This window comes from Mercenaria mercenaria, unplaced genomic scaffold (genome assembly GCF_021730395.1).
Source record: "Mercenaria mercenaria strain notata unplaced genomic scaffold, MADL_Memer_1 contig_3644, whole genome shotgun sequence".
In the NCBI taxonomy this organism is placed as follows: Eukaryota; Metazoa; Mollusca; class Bivalvia; order Venerida; family Veneridae; genus Mercenaria; species Mercenaria mercenaria.
Window position 1 is genome coordinate 36,188 of NW_026461803.1, and position 6,798 is coordinate 42,985.

The following is a 6,798-nucleotide window of genomic DNA, read 5'->3' on the forward strand; positions in this document are numbered from 1 at the left end:
TTTCAGCAACAGTGGGTGTGTTCAAAGCAATTTTTCACAAAAACAAGCCTGGTGACCTATTATTTTTATTTGTTCATTGTTTTCAGCACACATTTTCCTATCATATATATGAATTTACAAAAATTCTATGAAAGGAAAAAAATTATCGGAATTCTCTTTAACTCGCCGTATTTTGTTTATTTCAAGATGAAATGTTGTGACACTCACAGAACATAGTCACCAATTATTCATCAGGGCGCAGATATCTTTCATTTTAAGAAAATTTTTGAATTACAGGAGATACAATAGGAAATACTTAAACCACCGCTCCTCCAAGATCGCTTATCGAGCGCTGTATGTGTGAGTGCCACCTGTACTTGGGAACGCCGGTACCAGGGTGTGATGCAGTTATTGCTCTGAATATACGCGGATATTTAAAGTGCATGGCGGATTTATTGGTTGTTATGGTAAGTGTTTATTTTCATCATAAATTTATCCGTAACTTAAGTAAAGAAAAGAATGAACAGACCGCTTCTTTTGTTGATGTATCGAAGATACAACTTGGCAGCGAAAAATGACCGTTTTGACATTTCGATTTGACTGTCTGCTGTCAAGTACTTTTAATATTTTTTTCTGTATATTTGTAAATTTTCATGATGGCAGAATATACTTGTAGCCAAGACAGTCAGGCATCTACTATATTAAGTATATTCTGTATGAAATTTTCTGTCTAGAAATTGTAAATGAACAGGAATATTGTACATCTTTTTAACTGTCAGTCACAGATGTCAACTGGTGAATAATTACATGGTCATTATGCACATACAGTAGCATCTATGACAATTGGAAAAGAAAAGTAGAATCTACAATAACACAGGAAAAGTGGTGTTTTAAATTGTCACTTTTTGTTGTAATATCAACTAAAATAGACCTCCTGAAAATTTCTAAAAAATTCTACATGCAATTTACAATATTTAAAAACTACTTTTTTCACTCTCACTACTGTCAGTACTTGCAGACAGCATACTGGTAGGCTACTAAATAAATGAAAAAAAAATTTGTTTATATTTTTCAGGACAACCTCCAGCAGTATGAGATATAAATGTTCACTGCAGTTTTGACAATGCCCATCAAGTGGAGTTGCTGTGAGTTCTCATGCAGGTATAATATTTAAAGTTAGTTTACATTCATATCAGTGTCAGTATCCTCAAATGCATTTTTTTTTCAATATCAATTTTAACTATGAAATTCCATATACTGCAGTATCACTAAATTAAATTCCAGTCTTCAAAACAACCATGACTCTATAAATAAAAGCTATAAGGCTACAGTGCGCATTTTACATTTGAATTTACAGTGAAACCTTAATAACAGAAATTTGGTTAAGTGAAATTATCCAAAGGAAGTTGTCTTTTGTTAAGACTTGATTTTACTATTAATTTCTTAAGTTTGCTTGTTTTTTTTTTCACTGAACTTTTTGTACATCTCTGAAATGGGATTGAAAATACTGCATTGCTTTATAATAAAGATGCTGTATAATAAGCACTTTAAATTGGAATTCAATTAAATTTTGATAAATGCAAGTTGTTGTCAAGCATTATCTATAAGAAATGATGGACTGTTTTGGTCAGTGTTGATTCACTCTATTTTGATGAGGACTTTAATACATTTCTCATAAACTGTTCTTGTTTTTTTTTCTACCTAGTGTATGAAAAGTACAGTACTGCTGTTGGAAGAGGAGCAGTGTGGTATCTATGGTCCACCATCACTTCAAGCATTATGACTATGGATAAAAGAAGGTTTCATAACATATGGACAACTATATTGGACAAAATAAGAAGTGTTCTAATAAGGTAAGAATTCCCAATAAATAAAGAAATATTTATTAAGCACACAGAACTTGATGTTGAAATATTTAATTTCACAGTGTGATCATACACTTCTGTTTGGAAAGTCACTGGTTTCCAGTTTATATATATAATGTGCATACTTTTATGTAAATGAAACATCATATCTCCACTGATAAACATTGATTTACAATTTTAATATTGTAAACTTACATAACATACTGTATTAAAAAATCCAACTGTGTAGCTGGCATTTAATTGTTGTAATAAAGTGATGCTGCAGCTATGTTATATTCTAAGGACTACACTATTGCTACTTAAAAGTTATTGTCTAATAATTCATTGTTTAAATATACCCTTATTTCAGTTGTGGAATGTGGCTTGTTATGATGGGTCTACATGATTGACTTGGAGTACAACCTGATGGGGACTTGGCTTGCAGAATTCAGTCCTGAACATGTTTAGGTATATTTGGCTTGTCACCTCTTTAAGCAGTTTTTTTTGTGTGATAATCAAGTATTGATAAAACTTGCTGCAGAGTTCATGTCTGTAAATAGTCCACTTATATTAAGATGCCACATTTTCTGTTTCTTTTTATGTTGTTAAAGAGTGTCTAGCTCACTGCAAGCCAGTTCAACAGAAATAACATAATTGTAATACAGTAACTGTTTTTTCTTAACCAGGTTAAAGAACTATTTGTTAAATCGAGATCAAAATCATGGCCATTACTTGATGTAAAATATGTGCGATGGTTGAAATTTTTTATGAAAAGAGGTTGTCATTACTATAATAAAATTCTAAAATGTAATTTAATGTAATTATGTGTGGTATTAGTGTTCTTTGTCTTAAATATCTGATACATTTATCATTACAGAATGTCAGAATGACCTAGTAAAAGTATTCTTGAAGGATTATAACTTCAACACAGAGACGGAGATTAATATTTTAGGCAGGGGATTGGCATGACAGGCAAATTCTCCAACTGTATTACCATTCCTGAGCTGGATGCCAGCCGACAGTGGTACCTGTATAATGAAATAGCGCCCCTTTGCAGCAACAGCAATGTATGCTCAAAACTAGCAGTGCCAAAGCCTTTAAAATTGAGAACTTAGCCATTTAAAACAAAGAATGAATGGAAAAAAAGTGTTTAACATTTAAAGTAATACAGAGAAAGAGCTTAGCTCATTTGGTATTTTCTGAAATTTTAATTAATTTTGAAAATGTTTTTTGATTTTTTAAAGGTGTACTAGACCCAAACTCCATATATGAGCCGTGCCATGAGAAAACCAACATAGTGGGTTTGCAACCAGCATGGATCCAGACCAGCCTGCCCATCCGTGCAGTCTTGTCAGGATCCATGCTGTTCACTTTTAAAGCCTATTGGAATTAGAGAAACTGTTAGCGAACAGCATGGATCCTGATCAGACTGCGTGGATGTGCAGGCTGGTCTGGATTCATTCTGGTCACAAACCCCTTATGTTGGTTTTCTCATGGCGTGGCTCATATATGAATATGAAGAAATGCTACATATAGTTATGTAAACATTGAATTAACAAGTTTATGAAGTCAACAGTACTATGCATTGGTTAAATATAGACACACTGTATGTATGTAAGGCTGAACACAGTTTAAATGTTAAATTCCTCTAAGACACTGGAAGATTTTTCAACAATCTACTGTTTAGTACTGCATGACATAAAATTATGAATGTAGCTCTACATACACAGTTGATTTATACATTATTAAGCAAAGTTAAATATATTTATTGATGATTTTCTACAGTAGTTACCTAAATATTAAATATTTTAGTGAAGATATATTTTATGCAACTATATAAGTTGAAAAAAGCCAGCACCAGGAAGAATATTTTGAAATGATACTTTTACTTGAAAATTTTTGTGAAAAATGAAGGAAATAGATGTTAAAATGAATTCTTTATTTTATAAAAAATGTTGTTGCCATGGAAACATAATTTGAGTCTTAAGTTTATCTGCTTTCATACCAGAGTAATATGACTTTTAATTATAATTATGTAAACAATTTAATATTATATAATCGTCACTGATACTTTTAATTTTCAATTTACACTGTCATTGAACAATGCATCTTAAGTACATTTGAAGTTGAATGACACATTACAAATATTAAATATTTATGGAATTGCTTTTAGATATTTTTGAGATGAATATAAATCAGAAAAATCACAAATTCTAGTTCTTCTAGAGAACTAATATATATTTTATAAATTTACATTTTTGTATCAAATGTAGGCTAAAATGTCTGTTAAATTGACATTTAAAGCAATCCTTGTATTTTGTTGCTATGGAAACATGTATTGTGACAATTTTTTTAATATAAAAAAGCATATTTATAGCAAGAAGGCATTATCAACTGTGCTAATCATGTTAAATACTTTTGATATTGATGGCAAAATATGAAATTAAAATATATAATAAAAATAAATGATTTTAGTATTTGTCATTATTATTAAACAAAAAGTGCAAGTTTGCGTTGTGGAGTTATTGTACAAAAAATGCTATAATTTTGTTATTTTAAAACGTGCAGGTCTTAAATTTTGAATTTATGTTAAGGACACATGTACAGTTCAGAATATATGAAAAACTCAGTTTCCATAAAAATGTCATTTGGGACCGTTTTGTCATGGCTTGTCACATATATTCTACTGATTGGAAATTTCCCATCATAAAATGCTATTATACTGCCATACAGATTTTCAAACTTCTGTTTCAAAAATATATTTTGTTACCATGCTTGTGTCAAAAACAGTTTTTATATAGTCCTGTCTCAAGTTATGATATATTACAAATCTGCAACATTTAAAAACAGGAATAAGCTAGGCCTATATATGACACCTGTAGTTTGCATCTCAAGTGAGACTAATGTTTATACTATTGTCTAACATAACATATTGGTTATTCAGGAAGTCTGGGGGGGGGGGGGAGTGAAAGTGCTGCAAAAATTTTAATTTAAAAAAAAATGGAACACATTTCAAACTGAAAGTGAAAGTAGAAATGAAAAGTAGAACTAGGATCATGTAAAGCCTTTGAGATCCCCTCATGTAAATGTTCATAAATGGAAATTATACCTGATAGACCAATAATATTCATAGCACATATACACAAGTAGCAGATACTTTCTATAAAGTTCACCTTGTTTGGTTATACTTTGTATTTTGTCTTAAACACATGTACCTCTAACTGTCCACATTCTACCTTGTAGAAATGTCAATCTTTTTTTTCAAACACATTTTTTTTCCTAAATGTGTTTTTATTGTGTGTCTAACATACTTATCTAGGTACTCTGGTTTATGAAATCTAATTAACTTTTAAATTTTTTGAAATATTGCATTGTTTTTTCATTTTGACAGCTCTACCTACTTTCACTTTCATTTTGCATTTTTTTTTTAAATGTACACGGTTTGCAGCACTTTCATCTCACAGAGTACCTGGCGAATACGTTAGACACACCATTAATTAATACTCATGACAGAAATGACAAAATGCTTTTGAAAAAGAAGCTTGATATCTTCAACAAAATAGAATGTGAGTATTGTGAACAAATTGTGTTGTTCAAAGTTTGAAATTCAAATGCCTACAGTAGAGAATGCATAGCTATTTAAATGTCCCTGCAATCATTGATATGAATACACTAATTGCAGTAATTAATATGTGAATCACAAAACAATGTATACTTACGGCTGCATAACTGATTCCCATAAACATATGCCCGATAACATAAAATTGTCACACGTAGTGTAACAACATATGGCTGCGTTTACCTAATCCCAATACACATGCAATATGACGTAGTACCCTCGACTGTGTGTTTGATTGGTTCAAAAGTGACATTGAAGCTGATTAATTATAATATTGAAATACACTGCCATACCTTTGTACAAACATACAATTTTGATATATCCCGAAACTGTACATGTTGTTTATGAACATTTCTCAGCGCTTCGTTTCGTCTCAATAAATGAATAAATCCACTGCCCCCAACTATGCACTCGTGTTCGCGGGAAAGTTCACGCGGCTCCTTGGATGTTTGGCCGCTTATGTCTTAAAAAAATACGGCTCAGCTGAGAAAAATCTCAAGACTTGAGAAAAAGTTTAGTGAAAGCCAACTTGAGAAATTTCTCAGCTGAGACAATTCTCAGACAGTTCTGAGAAAATCTTGAGCTGAGAATTTTTCTCACTTTGAGAACGTTAGTGAAAGCGGGCCTGGTGGCCTTTTTTACACGTTTCTGTGGAGGTTCTCCACGTTCACAGCGAACAATGTCAGCTGCCGTCATAGCTGAATCTTTCCCAATACTCTTTACAACAGTCCATAATGATGGATTGCTACGCCCCACAAGATGCTTAAATCCATTATTCCAGGATTCACACTGATTGTTTGTTCTGTCCTGGTCAGAAATTGTGGCACTATGAACATTCCAGACTAGTGGCGAAAATCTAGGTGCTGGGCGCCGGAATCTCATATTTCCATTTGCTGCTATTACTGCGCGGAAGGACCCGTTCACGTACCTGGCATCAAAATATTCGACCAGACACTGCAGATCGTCAGGGGCCTGTTCACGAAGGATAGCCATGCCGTCTTGCGCGTCATTTGGTGGTAAGAACGCGAGCTCGTCAAGTTTCCCACAGAATGATTTCACCTCATCATCATTGTTGTAGTCAGACTGCAGACCCTCTGTCTGCACTCTTCTCCATGTCGCCTGGGTAAGATGGTAAAAGCATCCCTGAAAATTATCAAAAAATCGCTATGAATACCCTAATAATCTGTTAACCAGGCATTACCTGACAATCTGCTGGTGACTTCAACAATCAAAATGTCAGTATTCACATTTATCAATATGTTAAAGGCTTTGTTCAAAAAGGGACTGCCAAATCTTTTATTATTTTTTTTTTGTCAAGCATGTCTATTTCTTATTAAATCCTATTTTTGAGTAACC

General features: G+C 32.6%; 1 long non-coding RNA gene across 1 annotated transcript; it reads left to right on the forward strand.

Moving 5' to 3' along the window:
* The first annotated feature begins 381 nt into the window (after positions 1-381).
* On the forward strand, positions 382-3,858 carry LOC128553261 (uncharacterized). Its single transcript, XR_008369301.1, has 5 exons — positions 382-446; positions 1,055-1,140; positions 1,685-1,832; positions 2,194-2,291; positions 2,701-3,858. It is a non-coding gene; the product is annotated as an uncharacterized LOC128553261 (long non-coding RNA).
* Positions 3,859-6,798: the final 2,940 nt, after the last annotated feature.